At 40.6% G+C, this 27168-nt stretch overlaps 1 protein-coding gene across 4 annotated transcripts in view; it reads left to right on the top strand.

Moving 5' to 3' along the window:
- The first annotated feature begins 11467 nt into the window (after window positions 1–11467).
- Window positions 11468–27168, top strand: part of HIPK3 (homeodomain interacting protein kinase 3) — a 68079-nt gene continuing 52378 nt past the window's right edge. The window contains exon 1 of one of the 4 annotated variants that reach the window (XM_014259012.2): window positions 11468–12199. The gene's annotated coding sequence lies outside the window, so the exon portion shown is untranslated. Of the gene's footprint in view, window positions 12200–13230; window positions 13322–13764; window positions 14064–27168 lie in introns of those variants that run through there. The other 3 variants (XM_014259011.2, XM_014259010.2, XM_005530253.3) reach the window with 3 other exon arrangements.

Genomic DNA, 27168 nt, shown 5'->3' with positions numbered 1-27168 from the left:
GTTAGTCAGAATTTATTGCAAGTCTTTGTTCAGCTGTCACCTGAATATTGTTTCTTCTGTAAGAGGGTATTACATGTGAAATTCTGTTTCACCTTGAGTGACCTGGGAAACTTTTCACATATGATTCATCTGATGTGATCTATGAATTGGGTTAACCTCTGTCATGTCCCCAGACCAAACCAAAATAAATCTGAATTATAGCAGAAATTTAACTGTGAGAATACAATGCCCTTTAATAAAAAATGAATTGAGTATCACAGCTGCTTGTAAAACCTGCAGGAAAAGACAAACCAGAGCTCTGGCTGAAACAGAAAATCGGGGAATGCTGATATCTGAGCGGTACCTTTGCGTTGGCGTCTGTGAAAGATGAGAACTATTCCAGTTTGCTCCTGTCTGACAAAGCCCTCGAGGACATTCCAGCAGGGAATGGAATACAGTGTGTGCCCTGACACACCTCTGTGCTGGAGGCTCTGGTGGCACAGGCACAAAACCTCCGTTCCCAGAGTTGGAATTATGGTGCGGAACTTTTGCGTGTGTGGGAGGGAAGGCTCTGGAAGTGGACAAATAATCACACAGCCCAGGAGAGGCACGTCCTTAATATATGAGAAAAAATTAGTGACTTTTAAATTTAATATTGAATTTAATGTGAAATTTAATAATGTTAAATTTATGTAAAGTTTATAAAGTTTAATAGCATCTCATTCAAAGAAAACCAAAATTTTGCTGACGTTCCAGCTGATTTTGTGCTTTTTTACAGACCACTACAGAGCACTACAATTTCCCTTAGATGGAAGGTGAATTTCCTGGAAAGCTTTGTGATGGCAGGAAGAATAATCTGATTTTACCACCATTTCTCTGTGATTCTTTGACTGGTTTTCAGGCCTGCCGTGTTGCTGGGACCATTGGAGGCATGGAGTGACACCACAGCTACTGTGGACACATCCATGGGTGGTTTAGCTCTGCTCTGAAACAGCATCAGGGAGAGGAAATTCTGCAGGGGTGTCCCTGTGGGCCTCAGGTGACAAACTCTCAAGAGCTTTAAAAATAAGGGAGTGATTATCAGTGGAAGAGGAAACAGCTTAGCAACTTTTTAAAATAAATATTTTGATTTTGTTTTTTAAATCAAACCAGACAATTTTCAATAATTGCATATTTCCAGAGCCAGGATGGGATTACATTTGTAAGGTTTTCTTAAAGTATAGAATATTCAGTGGATTTTATTTTGATTAATGTCTAGATTAAGTTCAGCAGTTTTGCAGTATTAACTATTTATTTCTGGGAGATACTGATTATACCTGGCTCTCTACTAACACTGATTCAACCCAATTGGAAGAATTCATGAAATTGTAATAATTTTGTAGGTATCTGTAACAAGCAATGTCAACATGGTGCAATGTAATCAAAATGTGGCCTTTAAATAATGATTTTCTTTCAATGTACTTCAGCTCAATTCCTTCTGTGGGCTTTTCTACCTTTCTACACATGTCAAGGCAAACATTTTAGGTGATTTCACTTTGTTATTCACCTGTTATTCACCTTGTTTTACACACTCATTAGCACCAATTAAGCAAGAACAGTATATAGAGAAGGATTAAAATTATTTTAAGGTGTCTGGGCAAAAAAAACCCCCATAGATTTCTCATTCTGCTTGGTAGAAATGAATTATTTTTAGGCAGCATTAGTGATATTCCCTGCAAAAGGTTACTTTTAATGGTATAATACATGTTTTCTGGCACAGATAGAATAATTTTCTGAGCTAATATTGATTTAGGATTAGAGTGAAAAATAGATCTCACTTTCTCATGTTAAACTAATTCCAAATTAAGATTTAAATTAAAAGGTTAGAAGGAGGTCTCAAAAATAAATCACTCTGGAGACCTCACAACTTCATTATTGTTTGTCTAATAAACATCAAGCTTTAAAAATGATACTCTGGATAGAAACTAAATGAAAATTATGATTCAGAAAGGAGCTTTGCCAAAGATGTTTTAATGAGGAAGTTTGATTCCACAGTCACTTAGTGAGTGTAATAAGATACAAAAGGCAATGTAAAGTTGTTGTAAATAATGTAAATGCAGATGATATTAGAAATGACAGAACTGAGTCTCCTGGACCAGAGAGCATTTCTGAGGTTACTGTGGAAAATATGAGATTTCCTCACTGAAATGGAAGGGGGATAGCATAAATGCCCAGGTTGTTGCCATCAAGATACTCCACTGCTTATCAGAAATAAAGCCAGGAGATGCACATTTTTTTTTTTTAGGTACAAAGCTTAACTTAAGGGACATGAGATAACCAGCTCATTTTTAGGTGTGACTTAGTGCAAAAGCTACAGTGGTTAAATTAGTTTTAAGTGCCTTACACTAAGAAGTGCATTGTTAAAGAACTAGATAACTAGGCAATTTCCTATTGTGTTTTTAATTAAAGTTAATATTTTGTGCTTGGAAATGAAACACAAGGAAGTTAATTATTGAATTAAACTAGAGCTTTTCAGTATCATCTGCTGAGTGGAATGCTATTCTGCCTTAAAAGCCTCATATAAATGGCTAAAGCAATCTTTCACACATGTAACAGATACAACTATTTAATAAAATATGAATGAGAAGCTACTCATACCCTGCTGTGAAATAGTTATTAGTTTCTACTATAATACATGAATTTGCTTCTCCTGAAGAAATGCATTTAAATGGTAAAGAATGGTTGATGTCTGATCGTTACATTTCGTGTGTTAAACCAAAAATATTTATACTGCTTTTAAGTTCAGGAGATAAATAGCTGTCATCATGCCAGGCTATAAAAAGCTGATTCCCATGTCTTTATGATAGTATGTGATGATGGAACCACACTAACAATCCAGGTTTGTTTGGGATTTTTTTAAATACTTTTCTCATTAAATTGTCATCTCCAAGGTCTCACTTTTGAGGGGGACGAATATGTGTTTAAACAGTACTTGAAGAAATGGAAAATGAATAAAATCTTGATCCCACTCTTGCTACTGATGTGCTTTTTGATTATCTCAGTGGGACTTGCATTGTATTTATTGGGCTTTACACTACACACTCGTTTTTGTCTTTCAGGAGAACAAAAGTGTTGGCAGTCCTACAATAATGAATAAAACTGGCACTGGCAAGATTTCTTCCTGCAGGAAATGAGGACTCCTGAGGCAGGTGGGCAGCTGGTGCACTGATCTGAGGCTCCCTACAGTGCTGGCCAAGGTTGTCTCCTCTTTCCTTGTACGCTTCTCTTTTTCTCCCTGAATCCATCTGTTGTCTCTTGTCTGATACTGAGATAGCAAGCTCTGGAAGATTTCATTCAGAAGCCACCTTTGTGGTTTATAGTTATTATATTATGGACTCCTGACCATGAAATTATGGTCCATAATTTGTGTTACTTTGTTAATACTGCAGTGTCTATAGCTAATAAAATTAATCCTGATATTCTGTCTACTTTTCCTAAATGTTTATTAGTAGTTTAATATAAGGATTGTGAGATTTTGATTGATTTTGATGGAGTAGTTAAAACACACAAAGCATCAGGAGATATTTGGAACTTCAATTATTCCAGCATTGATCTTAAGAGCTGTATACATATGAAAATAAATAAAATAGTCAGTGTGCAAATTTTCTTCTTGGGTATTCAGTAATTTCTTCTTGGGTTTCTTCAAGAAATGACACGACTTCCAAGGTCTGGGATGCTCCTTCCCAAGACCTGTGCATGCCCTTTTCCTGTTCTGTAATCTCTGCTTAAACACAAGTCATAAACAAGTGAATAAAAAGAGATATAAAACTGGCTACAAAAAGTACTGCTCAAAAATAAACACCTTAAAACACAATCAATTAAATAAATGGTGTAGCTTCTCCTCTGCACAAAGGCTGCTTGAAAGGTCCATGCCTTTATGATGAAATAGTATTTAATAGGAGATTAAATAATGCTTTTTCCTCCTCTTTTTCATGCCTTAATTTTGAGATGTTTCAGTCTGTGCCCTAACATTTGCCCTTTTAGCCATTAACTTCAGCTGCTTCTTGGTTTTTTTGTGAAACATGAATGACAGGTTAATCATTTCCTCACAGGATGCACTTTTATCTCATTTTGAGAATTATCCAGAGTAAGAACTATCCTTTACAGTGCCCCACATTTATGTAATTAAATAATAAATTAAATTGATTAATAACGTGTATTTTGAATGAAAATATGTCTACTCTCAGATTCGTATTTTCTATTTTAAAATTATTTTATTACATTAATTTATACTTATTTATTTCTATTAATTATTATATTAAATGATACAATTAGATAATATTATATTATGTATTATGCATTATGTATTATGTATTATGTATTATGTATTATGCATTATGTATTATGTATTATACATTGAATATTGTATATTATATATTATATATCAATTATTGTAATATTATAATATATTATGTATATTATTATATTATTAAATAAAAAATTGAAATTATTTTATTACATTTATTACATATAGAAAAACAATGAAGCCTATACAGGTGCTTTTTGTCACTGAGGTAGAAACAGGATAAACTAATTTGCACATATTAAATTGTTTTTGTCAGGAAAACTGTACATAATTTCCTTTGTAAGACGTGGCACAAGAATGGAAGTACTTCAATCCCTGACAAATGTACTATTTATGTAACATGCAGCAGTTCATTATCTTTCTCTGAGCTATGCAGTTTGCATTTAAAAAAGAAAAATAAATCTGAAAATGATCTGGAGGTCCAGTGCATATATTAGAACTGTGGAAACTGTGGTTTTTAAATCACAAATATAGCATTGACAAAAACAACTTATTTATAGAAGTATCTCTGGTTTTCCTGAGATCTTCAGCTGAAGTAGCATCTGAGCCTGGAGCCGTGGGCCTTTTCTCCTGCCTTGTCCTGATGGCAATTCATCCATTCCTTGTGATCCCCTGCAAGAGAAAATCCAGAAAATCATTGCAGTGCTGCTGCCAAACTCTGAGGATGCCATGAGAATTTTTGCATGTATACATTGAACTAAATCTCACCAGGCTGAGTCTTTTTGGGGTACTGGTAGTGTTTTGAGCTCTGCAGTTTCTGTCTTTTCATTTTCTCACCTGCTGTGTCTCACTGCTGTTGATTCTGCTGTTGAGCATGACATGATGTTTATGACCATGGTTTTATTTATAGATACCTGTTTGCCATTTTGCTTTCCACTTCTGTCTCATGTTCTTTTCAACATCAGATCATAAACATGTCAGGCTGTGCTCCCTGTTTTTGTAGCAGAGAGTGGTAATTTTATCAAAATATGAGAAAGCCATAAAACCCAACTGATTTCCTACCTTCACACAAAATCTAATTAAAATGTCACATGGGTAAACACGATATTTTTGTGTATTTCACACCAAAACATTTCAAAATTGAATGTGTTTAATCAAGTGTCCAAGTCAGAAAACAACATGAGCTTTACGTCTAACTAAGAGGTGTTTTTAAAAAAAAAAAGTAAATAAAAATATTTATAAAGCTTTTACTATCATCAAAATGCTCATAAACTGAAAATGCTACAGATCAAAGCACCGGCAGCAGCACCAAGTGCACCTGCAGTTAGCTCAGTAGAAATGTTACCTGATCTTGTTCTGCATTGTCTGGGGAGAGATTGCTCAGAGGGTTTTTTTTGTTCCTGCCATGTGATACTTTCTGCCAAGTGTCTCCTTGCTAGCAGGGACACACTGGATTTCACTGGGTCAAAACAATCCAAAACTACTGCCCAACATCACCTTTTCCTTTGGAACCCACTTGGGTCGTTGCTGGTTTGGAACAGAAAAATAAAATAAAAAAAGTACAAGTTTTGTAACCTTTCTAAAAATTGTGTTAAACGTTTGCACCTCCGAATAAATGCATTTATATGAAAATACTTACTAAATAAAGGGGTTTTTTCTTTAAAATTGATCTGTTTTCATAACTTGTGTAATTAATGTGCCTTTTCTGTTCATTCTAGGAGGAGATCTAATCTGGTAATTTAAACGTTCAAAATATATTTTTAATTTTTCATTAAGGATATCACATGGGGAGGGGAGAAATAAGGAAATCTTCATTTAAAAGGGAGGAAAACGCATGGATGAGTTGCTGGTGTATGAAACTGTTCAGGGAGGGTGTATGTGGACATTTGCAAGCCACGTGCATGTGGACTTGGGTAAAACTGCTTCTCAGGAGGGATTTGTGCTGCAGACAGATTAGTGACAGGGCCTCACACCAGAGCAACAAAAAGGGTTTTTTGTGCAGTTTGGCTTTTGTTTTAGCTGCTGATAGCAAAACCCTGGCTCAGTCCTCAAGTGCTTTCACAGTGAGGTTGGAGAGACCCAGGTAACGAGGTCATCTTCCATTTAATTCTAAAATAGGCTTGGATGTGATTCAGTGCCTGCCAGAGTTGGAGCAGGCTCCTCTCCTGTGTGCTGCGGCTTGTGGGGGAGCCTGAGACACCCTGCTCTGCAATAAAACTTCTCTTTGGTGATGGGAAAATGATGATGAGCAGCAGTCAATTAATCAAATTATTCATTTTGGAATATGCTGCAAAAGCACAGCCCCAGAAACCTTTATGGATGGCAATAGTTTCCCTCCTAGTAAGCACCGAGTCACTGGAGTGATGCAGGATTATGTTTTAATTCTGTAATTCCACTGCCTGCTTGTGTTTAATGACATTTATTTGAAGGAATGATGCATTTTGAGAAGTGAGGTCAGCTGGAACATTTGTTGTGCTCAGAGAGAAGTCATTAGTCACCTGTAAAAATGAAATTATTGTAGTATTATGGACAGTACCCTATGGATATTCTTAAATGTAGGGTGCTTATTGATGCTTATTTCAAAACAACAGGAAAATATGGCAATATTTGCTATTAAAGATTTTTAAAATTAGCACATTATCTTTGGAATTTTAGTTTTAAATGTGCTCTTTATTTTAAAAAGTAATTTCTCTCCTCCATAGAAAAAGTGTTTCAAATTTTTTTTTAATGTAAATATTTTTCCAATGTTTGGACAGCATTAAATTGGGAGGGATTTATCTTATTTTTTGTTGTTTGTTTTGAATATTATCATTCTCAGTATATATCAGATTCTCTCTATTTTATGTTGTAGCAGTCAAATATTGTAAAATATTTTTGCCCTTGCCAAACACCTCAAAAATAGAAACATACTGTATCTTTGTACACATTTAACATTTGTTAACCCACACTTCCAATTCTTTTCCTGCTTGAGAGAGTGAGCATAAAAATGTAATTATTAAATACCCTTATGTGGAAGATACTCAAAGGCTGATGATTACATGAAAATAGCTGATTAGCAAGAAAATTTACACTGTCAAACTAGAAATGTACATTATTGGGATGCATTTCCTGCAGACAGGCCCTTTCCTTGTGGATCTCCTAAGGTACATGAGGGAGGAATAATCTACTTCTGTGGCTCTAAAAAAGGTGAAAAACCAGACTTAAAATGGAAATACAGTGTGAAAACTACAATACCACGATACCTTAGCATTTACATGACCCAGTAAAGATATTTCAACCACCCCACAAAATATTGCATTTAACTCTTTGTTAAAGAAATATGTTAATATGAAAAAGATCTTAGCAAAATTCAAAAGACAGCAATGAAGCATCTGTCAAATCTACACCTATTGTTGTAATATGAACACAGGCAGAGAAATAAGTAACTCACAGTGTCCCTGAGCAAAATCATCTGTGACAATTAGCAGGGTGCCATATTTTTAAATTACAGTTGTCCCAGTTAGCTGTTTCAACAATTATGGCACCGAAAAGGACAATAAGGTTGAACAGAAGCAGTTTGAAAAAATAAAAAGAGAGAGAGAGAGAAAAGTTCTCTAAAACCTAAATTGAACTAGTAGGTGTTTGTGTAATTTTAAGATAAATTCATTACATCTTTTTACTTTTGTTTTTTTTTCCTTTTACCTTGTACAGAAACATCACTTTTCCATTAAAGGTTGGACTCGATGATCTTGGAGGTCTTTTCCAATCTTAATGATTCTATAATGTAGTTATTCTTCCTTTCTGTGACGTGAAAAATTAGGTGATTAGTGTTTTAGTTTGGATGAGGAGTGCATTTCATCTCAGGTCAGACAGCTTTTATCCACATGACAACCAAAAAAGATTTTAGATTCCTTCTCACATTTTCCAAGAGTTACCATTTTAGTCACCCTGTCATTATCTTTAGATCCCAGACGAGTTTATTTCCTAAGAGCCACTGTTACCTGGCAGAATTTGAAACAGCAATGTCAGGATGGTGCAGGAGGTTTCTTGCAAGAAGAATGAATTGAAGAAGAATGCTTTAATCTGATTTTCTTCTTTGGAAGAGCCACAGTGGATGGCTCCTCATGCATCCCTTGGGAGATGCACAGGGACCTGTGGTGTTTTCATAAAATGAACACTGAACATTGAATTTGTAAATTAAACACCAAACAATAAACAAATTTCCCCCACCTCTGCTCCACTTTTTATTTTTTTTAAATCCTGCATTAAATCTGCAAAAAATAAGGTGGAAATAAAAGGTGAAATTTGTACAAATGACTCAGTGTAAAATGCATAGAGAAACCTGTGTGTTTTTTAATTGAGGAAACACAGTGCTTCTCAACTGACCTTCCAGTTGTTGCAAAAGGAGCAAAGTGTATGTTTGCTTTAAATTTGAAAGTAATTTTCCATTTACACCCAGCAACAGAAGGCTGGATTTGGGGTATATCTAGCAAATATATCTATGGGGAGGGGAGATGGGGAACTTTGAACTATGCTTATCTGAATATGATGGTAATCAATGGGAACTGTAAATTTAATTTTTTTTTATTTTAAAAGAGCACTTTTTATCAGTTTTACTCTGACCCCTTTACAGGAATTTGGATCTTGAAAAATTTTGATCCAAATGCAGAATATCAAATTACTTTTTTCTCATCATACAAGTCATATTTAAGTGACAGTAACATCGGTTTAAAAAATGCTTTAGATAAGGAATTGTGAGGAAAAGATAACACTAATTTTGTCCAATCTTATGTCTGTTTGGGAAGGATAAATACTGTAAGGATAAAATATTTCAGCCAACATGAAAAACAGTAAATATATAATTTCAAATATGTAAATGTAATTTCAAATCCTATCATTTGAATCCATTAATTAATTCCCTGCTTAACAAATTATTAAATATAGTGGGAAAAATCAAAGACTGTGGTCTGCAAGTTTAAAAAAAAGAAAAAAAAGAAAAATTTAAGTGGAACTTTTGCTTGTTCCACCTGTGAAGGCCTGGACACCTGCAGTGGTCACAACAACACATTGCCAACCAGCTTTTGGGTTGTTTGGATTTCATAATTTCTACCCAGGAAACTCAGCTGAAACTGCACAGCTTTCCCACCCAGGTGAAAAGGAAAAACCCTGCCTTCCTCTTTGTGCCAGCTCTGACGGTCCCTGAGTGTTTTCCTGACCCAAGAGAAGCCTTTTCTGCAGGCTGAGCTGAATCTGCTAAATGGGATTTTCAGTGGCAGCAGTGGAGAGCTATCAGAGGGAAATTGAAGAGGCCAGGGAAATTGGGAGAGGCCAGCTCTGTCGCTTTGCGCAGCGATGGACTGGGAGCGTGCCTCGCTCTTTCATGTGATTGCACCTGTTATTAGGGACTGAACACGAGGCCTCCTGGATGGAATTACAGCCCTGTGGTCTTGCCTTCTCCTCTCCTTATCTTTGTGGCTTTGCTCTAATGGCAGAGCCTCAATCAGGACTCAAGCTTGTTCAAAAATTAAGAGTCTAGCTGATACAAGCAACTCATAAGCTGATATGAACGACTCATACTGACCGTAAAAAGTGTTTTGCTGATACAGCTTATAGCAGTCTGATGAGTAAAACAAATTGTTCTAGCCAAAGCATTTTCAGTCTGCATCTACACTTGGGATTTTTGATAACAAAAATAGCACAAAGTGTCATTGGTAAGTGTTCTGCCAAAAGCTTCTAGCCTGTGTTTGTCCTCAGATCATTTCTTTGTGCTGCATAATAGATTACATCTGTTGGAAGTATCTTCTTCTAACTTCTGGGTTGTTTTTTTTCCCCCTCAGAGCACTCACAACTAACTAGCATTTATCCCCTGCAAAGGCTTCGAGACAAGGAGGAACAGGAGCCCATGGAGGTGTGTGTTTCAATGCTGAACTTCATAAATGAATCTAAATGACACTGGGCCTCCTTCCACTGAGTTACTTAAGTACTTTGAAACAAAACACTCCCCTCCAAACGGTATCAGGAGTCCACAGGACTTACAGGTGTAACAGGAGTTTCCACGTTAACCCCTCTGTTGCCTACCAGCACAAAGGTACCTGCCAAGAGAAAAATAGGACAGGGAAGAGTTTGCTGTTTTCCAGGTGACCAAAAAAAATAAATCATGTGAGGGTTTCTCAGACACACATAGAAGCTCTGATAGAAGAGGTCATCAGAGTGTTTAAAGCTGGCTGATACATCTAATGGATGATACATCTAATGTTGTTTTACTGTGCTTTGTGGACACTTAAAAACTATTTTGTGGCCAAAATAATTCTTAGGAGTCACTGACAGAGGAGGTTCATCATTTCAGCTCAGGCCAGTCCTCAATCCCAGGGCTAAGGAAACCTTCAATTGAAACAGCTCCCAAAGTAAGGAGCTTCTTGAGAGATCTTGTGAGGAAATAAGGACAAAGAATGGATCTGCAGAGGGGTGCTGCACTCCACAAAAGCAACTGAAGGAGTTTCAAAGAGATTTGAGAGTTTGATTACACGCTGGTGATACTCCCGTTGCAAGGTGAGTGGAAGTTTAGCTTGATCTAATTAGCAAAAGCTGGAACATGAGGACAGTGCTGGGATGTTTCAGGAGGTGCTGTCATTTAGCAAACGTGACCAACTCAAAACTCCAGTGAGAGAACAGTATGATAAGAGAGGTTAATGAGCCCAAAGACACCCTTTTTTTTCTAAATCTTAATTAAAATCTGTTTCTGAAAGCTGGCTAAAATTGTGCATGTGTATCCGTGGAACACTGGATTCATAAATTTGCCTGTTAGTAGAGGATTAGTATCATTCAAATGTACTTTGTACATTTGTACAAATGTATTTGGATTGTTTTGGTTATCAAACTGTAAGAAAGTGCATGAGGAACCACAAGAAATTCCCTGGAAATAGATCCTAAGAAACAGCTGGAAAAATTATGTTGAGACTCGTCAGTGGATGACAACTCGGGGCAATATACATCAATTTAAGTTTGCAGATGAAGCATATATTTAATGTACTTTTTTTTTTTTTTTGTGAAGCCATTTTAGAGTTTGTATGGTTAAGTAATCAACAATAATGTTTATCAACATTTACAGTCTATTTATATGTTAATAAAATGTGTAGAAATAACTCTGTAGGATGTTTTTTTTTTTTTAGGAGCTTGATTAATATTTCTAAAATTAGTAAGCAATAGATGTGATGAGCAGCTCTTGAGTGCTATAATTTACTACCATTGACACCCACCTATTTCTTCCCCAGCCCTAAATTAAATGGCTCATTACTTACAAGACTGAGAATTGGTGGCGTTGTGGTAGTAAATCCAATGTTAGGTTTTAGCACTTCTGTACAAGAAGTCTGGCTTCTCCAATTAATTAATTCAAATTCTGACTTCACTTCCTAACAATCTTTATTACAAGGATCAGTCCTAAATAAAGGTTAAAATCAAGCAGACACGTGTTGAAAATACTGGAACAAGTAGTGAGAAAAAATAGCAGAGTACGTGTAGTTGTGCAAGTAAATAAAGAAATTCTTTGTTATTTTTGGCAAGAGGTGGAGAAGCATGTGATGTCCAATTGTAGCTGTAGCCAAGGATTTATCTTGGGGCTAAATACTTTATAGGCAAACAGTAATTCCTTTTTCGCCCCACATCAGCTGAACACTATTTCGGGTCAAGAATGCTGCTTGCAGAAGTTGCCCAGTCCTACAACCAACCACGAATATTTAAGTGATGTATAATATTAGGGACGTGTTGTTACCGGGGGTGTATCCTGTTATTTTGTGAGGAGCTGAGCAAGGAAAAATGCTCAAGTGTAAGGCAGGATGCAAAGTTGTCAATACCTTTGCTCCGTCCTGTTATTTCTGTAGCTAGTGGTGTGTCCGATGGGCTCGGGCTAGCGTGGCAAGGACTGCTCGCCAGGGAAGGATGTCACACCGCATCTGGAAGGTTGGTGCTTCACAGCTGTTTTCAGGGCTGGCTGGGGAAGTCTCTTGTCCTTTAAGGCCAGAGCACTCATTTAAATGAATTGGGAGTTCACATGTTCATTGTCACCTTGTCATCCCCTAAGCTCCAGGTCAGGCCTCTCTCCCGGCACCAGTTTGCCCATCGTTATGTAGGTGATGTGTCTGTGAATGTTGCGGGAGTTGGCACTAACGAGGTGGGAAGCGCTCAGCGTTTGGGGTGTGGTGATCGGGATGCCCAGCACCGGGGGTTTATTTGGAGTTTTACAGGTGCTCCTCACTGAGCCCCCACAGTGCACGAGGTTGCCTTCCTCCAGGTAGCCGTGATGCTGGCAGAGAGGAGAGTTCGCGGTAAGAGCATCTCAAGTTCTCCTCCCGGGGGACCCTCAGCAGACCCTGAGGAGGCTCGGCCGCCGTGTCGCTGCCAGGGGCGGTGCTGCCCATCATCCGCCGGGGCCGGTGGGCGCGGGGCGAGCGGGAGCGGCGGAACGGGGCCGGGCGGGAGCGCGCTCGGAGCTGCGGAGCGCGGCGGGGCCGGGCGGGAGCGCGCTCGGAGCTGCGGAGCGCGGCGGGGCCGGGCGGGAGCGCGCTCGGAGCTGCGGAGCGCGGCGGGGCCGGGCGGGGGCGCTGCCGCCGGGCCGGGCGGAGCGGGCGGGAGCGCCCCGCAGGCTGCGCCCCGCGGGCTGGGCGGGGGCCGGGGAGCGCCGGAGCGGGGCTCGGCCGGCGCCCCCTCCGCAGCGCTCGGCGGGGCCGCGGCCGCCGCTCCGGGGCGATGGGCGGCGGCGGGCGCCGCTAGGCCGCCGCGGGCAGGGCGGAGGCGGGAGGAGGCGGAGGCGGAGGAGGCGGCGGGCGGGGGCGGGGTGGGGCCCTCCCCGGGGAGATGAGGCGGAGGCCCGGTCTGTCGGGCGGGCTGAGCCGGGGCTCTTCCCTCGCAGCCGCCAGGACAAGATGGCAGCGGCCGAGGCGGCGGCGGCAGCAGCAGCAGCGACAGCGGCGGGGCGGAGCGGCGGCGCCCGGCCGGAGCGCCCCCCCCCGGACCGCCCCCGGCCATCCCCGGGGCGGCGGCGGCAGCTCCAGCGCGGACGCCAGCGCGGCCCGACCCGTGAAGGTGAGCGGCCGGCAGCGAGCGGGGCCGGCCCCGGCGGGCGGAGAGCGGCGCTGGCTCCGCTCTGCGGCGTTCGCGCCCTGCCCGCGGGGGGCTCCGGGCCAGCCCCGACCCCCCTGCCCGGGGCAGCGCAGCAGGCCTGGCCGAGCGCGGCGGCGGAGGGCGGGCAGCGCCGCTTCCCCTTCCCGCCGCCCGCCCCGCCGCGTCCCCGAAGTTTCGCGTCCCCCGGCGCGGCCGTGCGCCCGCCCCGAGCCCCGCCGGCTGCCTGCTGCCGGGCGAGGCCGCCGCCGGCCGGCGGGGGAGGCGTGGCCGCCCCTCGGCCGCTGCCGGCGCTGCCCCGCCCCCCTCCGGGCGCGCCGCCTCCTCCTGCGCCTCGTATGGAGCGCCGGGGGGTCCCGGGGTGGCGCCCGGGCGCGGCCGCGGCTCCTCCCGCTCCGGCTCCTGCTCGGCCGCCGCCGCCGCGGTGGCTCCTGGCAGTCCCGGCGGGACGCGACCCTCGGCCCCGGAGCCCCGAGGAGAGACCCGCGCTGGGGGGGAAAGCTGGGGCGGCAAATGGTGCCCAGGGCCGGTATCACTAGCAGCAACTGGAAAGGAAGTGGACGCTTTAAAATTTGGTCAGTTCCCAGGAGCGAGCTCTGTGAAAGCAGAGGGGTTTGTTTGCCGGAGGCTTTCCCGTAATGGTTGCGGCAGGGATCGTGCGAGGTTTGTTCTGGATTCGTCGTGGTATCGGTTGTAAAGCTGGCAGGTGCGTTTACATGTGTTTAACGCTGTAGCAAATAGTGATGGGGTTATAAAAATTATTTTTATTTAAATCTAGCCCTCAATCGTCAGTGCTAGGTGCTTACACATATATAATAAAGAGCGTTCTTTTGAGGCTATACTTTGTTACTAACTGTTGCATCTGACTTAAAATGCCAGAAACTGCGATTGTTTCCTTTTTTGTTAACTTAGTTTTTCGGACTCCAGGGCTTGACTTGCTAGAAATTATGTGGCGCTGTGATGGTTTTGCGTCTTCCTGCTTGTGTATTTTGCTTTTTCCTGCTTGCGTATCGCCTTGTTTATTTCATTTATCTCAGTGACTTTAAATTGTGGGAAAATATGTTACTCTGAGAGACGATTACATTAGGTGAAGCTGCACTTGTTGATAACAATGCACGTTTCTGTGATCACTTATTTTCTACCCACTATACCTCCCATGACATCGTTCGCAAAAAGTTTAGGCTCTGATGTCACACCAAATGAGAAAGCTCGGATGGACTTCCTTTCTGCCATAATAATTCCATTGCTAGACTTTTCTACAAACTAAATTTAAAATCACGCACGGCGACCGCCTAACAAGCGCGGCAGCCAGCAGAGAGCTTAATTAAGCACCTGGAAAATAGGTCAATACTGTATTACGAATCGCCACGGTGAGATGGCAAATAAATAGAGCAAAGTGTTAAGGCGGACTTATCTGGGGAAAACTGATGCCGATGGAGCTCTGCCGGCTTTATCTGCGCTGCCGAGGACCTTTTATGGTAGCGGTGAAGGGGGTGTTTGTAACCCTACAAAACGGGGCTTGGACTTTTCACTCCCTCCCCTTCTTCCTGGGGGCTTCTCTTCTAGTTCCTCGCTCAGGGTGTGGCACCGCTCGTGCTTGTAAATTAATATTTTATTTATTTTTTTAAAAATTTTTTTTATCGGAGATAAATTGGGCTGGCCGTTCTAATTCCGGTTAGCGGTGGCGGTGGTGCGGCTCCCCGGGCTTGGGCATGGTTTGTAATTGGACGGATTCCATGAGCTGGAATAAAGTTTCATTGAAAAATTGCTCGGAAAGCTGCCCCTGCCCTGGGGTCTCTGCGGTACTTGTGATTTTTCTTTGTTTCGGGTTTTTTTTTTTTTTTTTTTTTTTTTTTTTTTTTTTGTGTTGGCGTGTTTCCTCCCTCCTCTCTTTCAAAACAACTACCTACAGAAACAGGGAAATGAGACCGGCTCCTGCTTAACAAGATAGCAGAGACAAAGACAGGGTGTGGGGAGGAAGGTTACAACTCATCTTTCACAACTTAACTGATAGAAATACTCGAATTTGCATGTGCTGCTTTTCTCCTCGCGTCCTCCAGTTTGTTGCAGTTGCTTCAAAAAAAAAAAATGCTGCTTTGGAGGTGATTTATTTTAGAAAGAGTCTGTCGGATTATTCTTCTGTTGAAGGGGATGCGAGGCTGAGCAGCACTTTCAGAGGCAGAGGGTTGCTTAGCTCACCAGCCCCTGGGTGGAACAGAATTAACTGTGCTTAATTCTTGTGAAAACCCCAATCCAAAGGTGTAGGAATGTCAGGCTGTGTTTTTTCCAAGCTCCTGTGTTTAGGTGTATATACCCCTCTTTGTACTATTTCAAGGGATTGCACACTTTCTGTTTTTAGAATGGTTTTCTTTTTACCTCTGTAGGTTCTCTTTCTTGTATTTTCCCTTTTGCCAGTGTGCTGATCATGGCAACAAAAGGCCCTTTTGACAAAGCGCGGTGCATTTTGAAACGGGAATTTTGTAGTTGGCTTTCTTGCATGTGATGGGGGGAGAAGAGCAGCGTTGGTAACGGGAACAGCACTGTCATTTGAGGCTGAACATGTATTTTGGAGGAATGTTAAATACAGAAGGAGAAGCTGCTTTTAGCGGAGCTAAATTTCGCTGTTGCAGTGTGGGGTGTCGTGGCATGCGAGTATACAGAATAGTTCCTGCAGGCAGTGTCGCTTTCTGCTCAGAACTTTGGGGAATAAAGCAGAGGTGACAGAGGCCTTCTTATATTTTTTTATTAAATGCCTTGGCTTTTCTGAATATATAAAATGGTTTTATCTGATCTGCAGAAGCATTACAGTTGAATTAGACTGCTCTGAGTAACAGAAGTACGAGTTGGGTAGAGCAAGCCTGATAATCACCTGGTGATCCTTGGTCTAGGGAAGAAGACATGTGGAAGCAGCGTGGTGGTGCTACCAACATTCCTCTGTCACCAGTTTCCTGCTGAATTTTGTGCAATAGTATCCACCTTTCAGACTTCAAAAGACCTTGCTTGTACCATGTTGTGTTTTCCAAGTTCCCAAGTCACTGAAATACTTCGTTTCTTGAGATTCCCTTCACTGACAATCAGAGGTTGAAAATAATGTATTACTTTTAATAGCTCTTGAAAGAAAAGCTCATTATTTTGAGTAAGTATAGGATGGGACTTCAGGTATTTGAAACTTTATTTCAGAGCCCTGGCTGGGCTAAGCACAACACGAAACACTGGGAAAGGACCCAGGAGCAGCACTGAGAACAGCAGAACTGAACGTGTTCCAGATGTGTGCAGTGCACCTGGAATGACCACGTAACTGTATTTAAATCAACCTAAAATAACTGATGCTATGATATGGGTTAGTAATGGGTTACCTTTTCTGACTTCTACAGGCAGTGAACACCCTCTGTTTAACCTGAAATAACCTATAATGAAGGATAAAACCTAGAAAATCCTGTTACCTGGTCTTGGCTTCCCCCGCTCCCCTTTTAGACACTGTTTTAATTTAGAGCCTCTATCCCTTCTACAGAATTTTAGAGAAGTTGTAGCTTTGTTTTACTTCACAGCTTTGAGTGACAGGTGAGCAGGGGAACAACATGTAACTGTGAAAGTGGATTTTAGTTGGTGACTTTGATAATGTAGTATTTCCTACAGGCTAGGTTCTTTCCCCCCAGTTCTTCAAATGTTTTATTTCAATATAGTGAATGTTGAAAAAGTTGGTGTGAGTCTTGGTTTTAGATGCAGTTTAGGGATAATATTTTAAAAGTTTTGTAGTATTTTTTTCATGGTATATCACTTTTTTTTTCCATATAGCATCTCAATACTCCATTTTTGAGCGTGGGTAGCATTCTGACAAAAGGGAGTTAATAGCAGTTGGGCTTGGAAAAAGAAGAGCCAAATAACTCAACAGTTTTTTAAGCAACTCAAGTAGTTTAGTTCTGTTTTTTTTTTTCTTATGCTGAGACTTGGAGTCAGTGTAATTTCAAAATACCTCTCCCAGTATTATTAACGTTACATATTTATTAGTTCCAGCATTATGTAAACTTTTTGTACAGTCTTCGTTATGTTTTTGGAAAATATTAGGAAATTATTCCTTTTTGTAAGTAAGGAATATAATAATTTTCCCCCCCTTTTATCCAGCTCTCTTATGTTCTGCAGTATTTAGGTGTAACAGGAGATTGCTGGGTTCAAGTTCCAAACCAGAACAATAAAATAAGACACAGTCAAACATCCAAAGACAAAACAGACATAAGAAATGTTTTCCTATCTTTTAAGGATGATCAAAGCTACAGCAACTCCCAATATTAAGAAAGTAATTGGATTCTTATGTACAGAAAACTCTGTTTGCATTGTTAGGAGGGGCACTCCCTTCATAAAAAGCTATCTTTAAAATCAGTAATCTTAAACTCATGCTTTCCACTCTTGCTGAAATAATGTAACAGTTCTAAAAATCTTTGGTGCTTTTTAAAGCATGTTATGAATTAAGTACAAATAACATTTTTTATATAAAAAGTTGGTTATTGTCAAATGCAAGTCTGCTTTTATCTCTGTGAGCATCACTTGCTGGATACATGTGGCACTGCAGCCACCACCCATTTCAAATAAGTGCTGGAAAATTTCTGGGCAAGAAAGCTCAGGTCCTGATACCTGTGCTGAGTCCCATGAATATCCTTAAAGGAGGAGGTTTTGGAGATGATTGGAGATGCCCATGGCCTCTTTCCCAGGCCTGTTGGATTTCATAATCCACTGGTTTGCTTGTCTTGTGCTCTCCTCTGTTCTGGAGGCTGAGCTGCTCTGGGTCACCATGCTCTGCTGTCCTGCAGCTGTTCCTTGTGTGACCAGGACACTGAACTTCCAAGGAACTTCAGTTGCTGGGTGAGGCAAGATTTTTATCACAAAGCTTGGCTTGGCTGTTTCTTGCCTCGGGGCAAGCAGCCACCACTACCTGAGAAAACCTGCTTTGGGTTATTTTAGGAGTTTTGCTTCAGTTTTGCTTGAGTCGGGATTGTAAATTGTGAGATGGGAGTGGATCCCCTCGCCTTGTGCTGACCTCATCTTGCAGTGGTGAGGTGAGATGGCAAAACTGGTCCCTGGGCAGCAAAAAGTGCCAGGAGAGCAACTTGAGCTGGGATTGCAATAACTGGTGCAGCTGTGCTTTGTGTGGGGCTGGAGTGTCCTCATTGCAGAGATGTTTGCTGCTTTTATTAGCCTGACCAGATCCCTCCAGGCCTGATCCCAGGGGTCTCTGGGTGTCAGCTGACATCTGAACCTCTCCCTGTTCCTGCAGGAATAGACTGAAACTCTGCCTGCAGAGAGGACCCAGGGCAGGCTCAGAGGTTGGATGAGGAACCTCACCTATATAGGCAAAAATGCAGAGAGAAAACTGCCTCAATACCAATAACAGAAACTTTAAAAGGGAGGAAAAGAAGTTTTTCATACTGATGATCTAAGCTCCCTTTGGAACACAAGAATAATCACTAGTATCAGGCATCCATAAAAAATATTTAGATGCACTTTTTTTTTTCCTAAAGCTTTATTAATTTACTTTTGCTAAAATAATTTACTTTTTCATATGTAAATAGAATAAACAATTCTTGTGTTTCCGCAGTCTCAACATTTTTACTACTTCTTGGTCCTTTGTCAGCATTTTAAAAGAAATGCTATGTTAACTTTTACCAAATTCCACAAGTTTAAGTAAAATGTATTAATTTTTTTTCCTCTTTCAGTTTTTTCCCTGTGCAGTTTTTTTCCCTGTGTTGGCCCAGTTGGTGGAACTTACCCAATTTCCAGGAGGAATTTTAGTTGTTTCTTGTAAGATGCCTTTCTGCCTTTTTGGCTGAAGGTGTTGATGTGCATTGTTGTCTTGTCAACATCTTCCTTCTTGTGTTTTTCCTAGAAACTTGGGTCATCTGCAACTTCTTACCCCTTTCCTTTTAATTCTTCCCCTTTTTTTTCTTTGTTTTTGACTATTGGACTTGGTTGCTTGTCTACAGTCTGTGTTCCAGTTGAGAAGTTTCTTCCACAACTTCTTTTTTGAAGATTTATGGAGATTGTATGTGGGTAGAAGAGGTACTCAGATAATCTTTTATTTTTCAGCATTTGAGTCTGTTAAACATGGGAATTTTGGTGTTTGAGATCTTGTAAAGCCCTTCAGAAGGAACCGGATTTGTTCCAAAGAGGAGAAAAAAACCTCTTTGTCTCCTCTTTCCTTTTAATACCAACTTATTTTGTGATTCATGAATTTAGTCAGGAGTCAGCCTAAGTGGAGTGGATTGCTTTCATGAGATACTACAGAGTGATTTCAGGAACTTTATGGCTTTTGTAGTGATGCTGTGGGCTGGCAGCTCTGAGCCCAGCAAGAGGACATGGTGGGAAGTTTTCCCAAGAAATACTTTGGGAGCTCTTTGTGACAAATGCTGTTTGAGACTAAATATGTTTTTAAAACTCTTGTCACAGAAGTGTCTAAATATTATTTTAAAAATTAAAATGAGAGCAGCTGTTAAAAGTTTATTTATGCTACAAGTGGAAGGATAATTAAAGATAGAAGGGAATACAACAGAGAGAAAATGTATGCACATTTATCAGTATTATTATATATGGTAGTGGGTCATATGCTGCATATAATCTTGCCTTTCTTTTCACATGTTTTCTGTGTAGTTAAATCAATAAGTTTCTTTGCATAGGGGAGGGGGAGAAATTTCTTGCCCTGGTAGCTTTGGGAAACATTATAATTATTACAGTTATTGATCATTAGGAGGCAGAAGACTGATCCCTCTGTGAGAGAGAATGGATTTCTAATACACTGATATTTACCTGCAGGAAATACTGCTTCCTCCACATCCTTAGAAAGCTGAAAGAAGTGGTAAACACCTTTTCCCTCTATTTTTTGTTCACTGTTCTACATATGCCAAGTCCAATTTATACAGCTATTTTCATGATGATGTTGCTTACAAGGAAGGAAAAACAGCTGTTATATAAAAGCAGAATATTCAAACCACTTTTAAATAGCAAATTTTTATTATGGGAAAAATACTGGGACTTCACTGAGGTTTTTTTTCTGTCTGTGAATGTATAAACACCTTCCAAACATTTGCTTACTGTGTGTATTTGTATTTACCTCAGTCTGTGTATGTTTGAAAGTTGCTACTGGATCTAGCTGGGGCAACTGACCTGAAAACTGCAGCAGAAAAAGATCAATCAAGATAAGTGTGTTGGATTAGATGCCTTAATTATTTTACAGTTAAGTCAGTTTTAAAACAAATAAAGGCTTAAGCTCTTATTTACCCTGACATTTTTGTTGCAGAGGAAGCTGAGTATGCTCTAGGTGTGCTGTCTTGACAACTCAGTAGCAACTTGATAATGACATTATTGTTTGGCTTCTTGGAAGAGAGACTGGTTTTTCCATGTATTTAGGCAAAGTTCTAACTCAAATATTACCACCAGATAGTTCTCAATGTGTAGGAAACAGTTTTATTCACCTCCTTGGTACAGGAGAGCCTGATTTGAAGATTTTTACATTGAATGTCAGACTCAATGAGCTCGACAGGTTTTTTGTGCTGCTGCAGACTGAATGTGCAGGTCCTGTGGGGAGAACAGGAATTTTGTGGTGTTGTTGGGTGTTTGTTTGTTTTATTTTACTTTTTTCTTGCTTGTTTGTTTTTTGTTGGGGGGTGCTTTGTTTGTTTTTGTCCAGGTGAAAATATTTTTAGGGAGAGGCAGAAAGATAATTTTGGGTGAGTTTCCTCCTCATTGAGCTCTATGTAAGTAGGACCCCTTTATGTGCATGCAGATGTGCTGCCAGATATTCTGTGAAGTGGCAACAAACATCTAGATGTGTTTTTTTACAGGAGCTGTGTTTGATATTGTCTAGTGCTATTTTAAAATGAAACTTCTTAATAAATTGCTTAGCTGGCTTGGTCCACTTCTACTCTAACAAAAGCCCAGCATTCTAAAAAACGCAAAAATGAGGAATTGCATAAAAATAAAATGACAGGAAATAAAAAAGGACTAAGAAGGATTTTTTTTTTTTTTTTAAATACAGTAGCATTTGAACACGTGGTAATCCAACGTGCAGTTTGAGCTAATTCTCTCTATCAAATTTTATTCCTGCTTTAGGGAAGGTGGCAAAATCTTTTGGAAATACTTAGGGCAATGGAAAAAGTGTCCTGCCTCTCTGCTTGTCTTGGTTCCTCCTGCCTGCATTGAAGGGTGACAGTGGCAGTAGTTTGAACAGATCCTTCAGTGCTACTATTGTGCAGAAGGTGTGAGCTCTCCTAAACCCCACTGTTAGGGACTTTTATTTGAGTGTGCCTGCTGTTTCCAGGTTCAAAAAGAATTAGTCTTCTAAAAGAAGAGATTAGGCTGGTGGAGCCCTGGCTGGCTGCAGTGTGCTGTTTATGTTGATGGTGGCACATTCTGATTTGGAGGGCATGTTCTCACTGGGGGCTGGTGGCCAATACTGCACTGCTTGTGCTTGCTGCTTCCCAGCTGCACAACAGCAGCATGCCCATAAGAAAAAGAAATGCTTCGAGTACTGTTTCATTTATCTTTTTAGCTATGATTGCAGTCATATTGGTATCACAAGATTTAGCTTTTGATATTCGTGGAAAATATGAATAAAGCAATTGTATTTTTGAGTACTGCTACTGGTGCTATGGCAGCGTTGAGTCATAGCAGTTCACTCTGATATTTTATGTAAAATATGTTTGTGCTCAGTGTATGGCGTCAGTTCTGTTTCCAAGGATCGAGACAATGGTGCAATTGAGACTGGTTTGTATCACGCTTAAAGCAACTGGTATTTTCAATTTCTGCTAGCAGTGCAGCATTTGTGGTGTCTGATTGAAATCCCCGCTGTAGCACAGACCTAAACCATCCTTGTAACATTTTTTTTTTTGGGGTGGTTAGTAACTAAGTTCTACAAGGGCAGAATTGGATCATTGTATCTTTTGCTTTCCACTGAAACTCTCTCAAGCTTGGAACCAACCTTTGGCCTTTCAGCCTCCACCAGGGCTGAGGTTTCACATTGGGCAAAGGCTGCGTTGGCTCAGCTGAATTCTCTTGGTGTATGATGGGCTAAAATCCCCGACCTTTGAAATGCATCTTTTAATCGAGAATGGCAATTTCTTTTGTCATTAAACTGCATCTCTGGTTGTTACCCCAGAATTGGTGTCGCTTTCTTTGGTGAGATATCATCAGCTGCATCTCCTGGTTCTCTGCAGGGCAGTGGGTGTGTGCCTGTGCAGTTTGTGTCCAGAATTGCCTCTGTTGTTGTGTGAGGAAATGATTTATGTAAGTTTTATAAATATAAATTATATTTGTTATATATCTATAATAAAAATATATAATATACAAGATATGTGTAATAGATACAATATATAACATACACGTTTATAATTTAAATATAAATTATATAAATATAATTACAAGTTATATAAATATATATATTATTAGTAATTTATATAAATATATATTTATTATATATTAACAAACAAATATAAATATTTCTAAGTTATCTGGAACACCTCAGTGCTTTCTCCTCTGTTGTGCTGTCTCCTTCCTGTGGGTCACAGATCTGCTCACAGCTCTGGTTTTGAGGTGGCCACAGGGTGGGACTCCCTGGGCTTGTATTTCTGAACGCTTCCCACTCTCTGTGGATATTGTTTTCCTTTATAAATTGCATGAAACCTCAATTGCCAGTGCTTTGTTATTAATTGTACAGCTGGAGTGAGGGAATTCCTTAGGGTGAACAAGTCATGGGGGTATCAAAGTACTTGCATCAGTACAGCTTGTTCAGCTACATATCCAAAATAATAACATAGAGGTGCTGCTACTACTGCTAATAAACTTTGATCTGTGCAGAAAGAGAGGGCAACTAATTCTGCTTTGTGTTTACTAAATAACTTGGGAAGTTGAGTGACACCTAATGTAAAAAGAACAATTGTTTTACCTGGAAAAAATGTCATTTAGGATCCTTAGAGCATTTCCAAAGCGATGTATAATGTAAACAAAACGTTTTGTGAGTGCCACTGCTCAAATTGTGCATTTTCTGGAAGTTACTGAGCGTTTAGAAATCTTCCCTCGATGCTCAGCTGCGCTGTGAGAGAAGGATGTGAGAGTTCTGGGACTGGTTTTTGCCCGTGGAGGCTTGAAAGAAGTTGGAAAACAAGTTTTCTTAGGTTACAATTTAACTCTGTTATTATTAGGTGGCTGCTGCTGGTTGGGCTTTGCCTACTGGGAATTTCCTACCCAGGAACAGACAGCATGGATTGCACTGCTGGGGACAGGTGGAAGGAGCTGTGCATTTTAATTTATTGAATTAAAATGACAAATTAAGGGAGCAGTGTAGCAATTTCTCCTGAGCTCCCCTGCAGTGGCTTTATTAACTAGTTCCTTTGCCACGCAGCCCCCTGACTCAGGCATGTGGAAATGTCACTGTATAGTTAATTATTGATGGTGGTCAGGCCTGGAACAGCCTGTGCTGCTCAGGGTTGTCGGAGTCTGCCAAATCCATCGTGTTCCAGAGTTTGCCTAGAACTGCCTGGGAAGGCTGGAGTTGTAATTTTGACAAGGAAAAGGCATTGTTGCACTTAGGTGAACATCAGTAAGATATCAGCCAGAGGTGCCTCATTTTGCTGAGACACATCTGTGTGTGGAAGTTTCTGTAGAGAGAAGCTTGGCTGGAGGGGACAAACTGAAGTGCCTCCTGTTCACTGGCAGCACTTTGTGAAAATATATTTGTTCATTTATTTAAAGGAATAAACAATGAATTTACTTGATTGAAATATGTTTGCTTCATTACTCTGTTCATACTTTTTTCAGAAGCACAGAATTCAGAGTCTTACTGAAGGTCAGGTGGGGAGTTAAGTATCCAGAGGCTGCCTGTGGTACTGGCACCTGGAAATTGCACTTTTCAGTTCTTCTCATGCTTCTGCTTACTCAGCTTTGGTTTGCATCCTGGAGGGGTCTTGTAGTGCACACATTTGTTTTTTATTTTAAATTAAATTTAGCTAGAAGATGTGCACCAGCTGGTTATGTGTGTTCAGGCTCAAGTAACCTCCCTGAAATGAGCACAGATGATTTTTCTTTCCTTTAGTTTAGCACTGGTTGTTTGGCTCTACACATCCCTCTCTTATTCTGCTGCTGGGCTTGCTAATGAAGGTGTGGTCTGAGCAGCTTCAGTTTGCATGAGGAAAGAGGAACAGTCTGATTAAGAAGTATACAGAAAGATGTGTGAACTCAGAGAAATGTTTTGTGTTGGGGGGAAAAGAAAGATCCACTCTTTGCTAGGTGAAAAAGTGCTGTGTATTACTTTCTTTTGCTGGGAGTCCTGGTTTAAAAAAAGGGCAACAAAAACCCTACAACACAATAACTCTTTATTCTTTCAGGTGTAGCTATCCATAGGATTGTATTGTAATCCAAGTACCTCAAAATAGTTAAAAAAAAAAAAGCTTCTGAACCCCACAAACAAATCAACCCAGCAAGAAAAACAGAACCAAAAAACCAAACCATTCCCAACCACAACAAAACCCACAACCCCCAAACAACAAAAAACCTTTTACAACACAGCAGTGCTTTTACAGTAGAGGGTGTTGTGGTATTTTCCCTTTCTCTTCAAGGTTTGTTGTGCAGCTCTGCTGCCTGTGGGGGGTTTATTTTCATCTGGGTTGGGGGGGAAATCAGTTCTGTTTATCAGCTTAGCTTCTCAAAGCAAAGGCCTCCAGCAGCTGGTTGTATTGGATAGTCTCATGCTGTTTTTGATGAATTTCATTGCATGTGTGTTGGGTAGAGTGTGCTTCTGTCTGAAATGCCTTCTGAGCACTGGGAGTGTGTGGCAGAGGTCTTTAGGAGTCTCAGGTGTGGGATGCTGCAGGGTTTTACATACCTGGGTCACAGGAACGCTTTATTCACTGGTTACGTGAAGATATTGCAGCTTCTCCAAATGACATTGGCATCTAGAAGTGGCAGGTTAGAGAAAGGCAAGCAAAATTGTGGCAGTGATGAAGAAGTGTTTAGGGGAAGGTAAGAAATGAGGTGATTGTACAAGTCCATTTTTATTTGTGTGGGGTAAAATTTTATTTTATTAGTTCAGTCTGTCATGATTGTATCCAAGGTTGTTCTTCCAGGGTGTGTTATCTCTTCTATTTAGTGCTTAATTTTCTTTTTTTTTTTTCCATTTTTTTTTGAGTTGCTAAAAATGTTCTTGTAATAACTCAGTAAACACTTCTTATCTGCAAACAGAGCTGTTACTGTGGTCGAGGTCCAGGGTCATGGAATTAGGCCTGTAAGAAACACACTGACCCCAAAATGTGATAGTTTTTCTTATCCAACCGAAATGAATGTTGGGACTGCATTCCTCCAGACCTTCTGGACTGGTTTGAACAGCATGACCTAAAATAGAATATTCTATTCTAATAGAATAGAAATATTCTATAGTAATATAGATTATTATTATATTTGTTATACAATAAAATAGATTATGATTATAAATCTAGAATTTACATTATATATATAATATAAATTATTATTGTATATTTATATATAATAATTTATTATATAATAATAAGATAATATTATTCTGTAATAGAAAGTTTACATGGTTTTAAATGGCAGTGGTCCTCACAGGCTCAGGTGAGGATTTGAGTGAGCTCTGGTTCTCTCTCATACTGGACTGTTGTCCTGTCTTCCATAAACATCATTAATTTCAGTGTAGCTTTTTCAAAGTAGTTATCATCATCTTCTAGTGCCCTCCACTTTGGTGACATGTTTACACAGGTAAATACATTCTCCAGAAGTTAAATGGGGCAGGATTTTTGCTGTCAGATCACGGCAGATCCAGGACAAATGGACCTGCTGGGGCTGCTGCAGCTCAGCCAGATTGTCACCTGTGGGCCAGCTGTCCCCATTCCCTCCTGCTTGGAAGTGCCCAGGACCTGTTCCTGCCCAGGGGCTTCGTGGTGTGGCTGTGCCTCAGGGCCATGCCCAGCATTTAGATTTGTCTGTGAGTCAGGAAAGTGATTCTGAAGCCCTCTGTCAGCAAACTGGGATAACACACTGCTGTGTCCTTCAGAAGTTTCTTTCCTTTTGAAGCGTAAATGTTTTTTGAGTTGGAAAATTTTACTTGTTTCATGCACATGTGTGTCAAAAAGTAAGGGGATTGTAATAAAAAAGCAAGCAGAGTATTTCTTAATGGGGACCTTGAAAAGGTTTTAAGAATAAAACCCCCAAGCAAAATATTATTTTGATATATTAGTCTCTTTGGCAGATGGGGTATTTGAGTCATCCCAGAACTGGAGGAATGGTAAGGTGCTGATAGAAGGTTTGGCTTGGCCTAAACTGCGGGTGCCACTGGAAGCTCCAGAGGGGCTTGGACATACATATTCACTGGGGCAGTCAGTGGGGGCTGATTTTTGGATATCTAAATAATATTATCAGGGTAAGTGATTTATTTAAATATAATAATGATAGAAAAGGTGGTAAGATCTCATAGTCAATAATAATGCTTATGCACCTTGTTATGAGGCACATTATTTAGGGGAGAAGTCAAGAGCTTGGGGAATTTTTTCTTGTGTTTTTAGGTTATAGTTAGTGTTAAATCCTTGGTGTGGAGCAGGAGGCCAGTGGCAGTCCCACCATGTTTGGTGGCAGGGGAGCCCAGCTGCTGGCTGTTTCCTGGCTGTCTCCAGCTTTCTACATCGTCTGGCTCTGAGAAAACAGCTTTGGGAAGGAGAGGGCTTTGAAGTTTTCTTCTGCAGCTGGGACAAAACCCATTAGAGGATTCTAAACTGAGGTGTTGGTATGATTATTTTAATTGCTCTTCAGATATCTAAATG

Source organism: Pseudopodoces humilis, chromosome 7, assembly GCF_049639895.1.
Source record: "Pseudopodoces humilis isolate 2021_Gansu_Grassland_sample_001 chromosome 7, ASM4963989v1, whole genome shotgun sequence".
Taxonomy (NCBI): domain Eukaryota; kingdom Metazoa; phylum Chordata; class Aves; order Passeriformes; family Paridae; genus Pseudopodoces; species Pseudopodoces humilis.
Note: the sequence above shows the minus strand (reverse complement) of the source record. Positions and strands in the feature narration are given on the sequence as shown.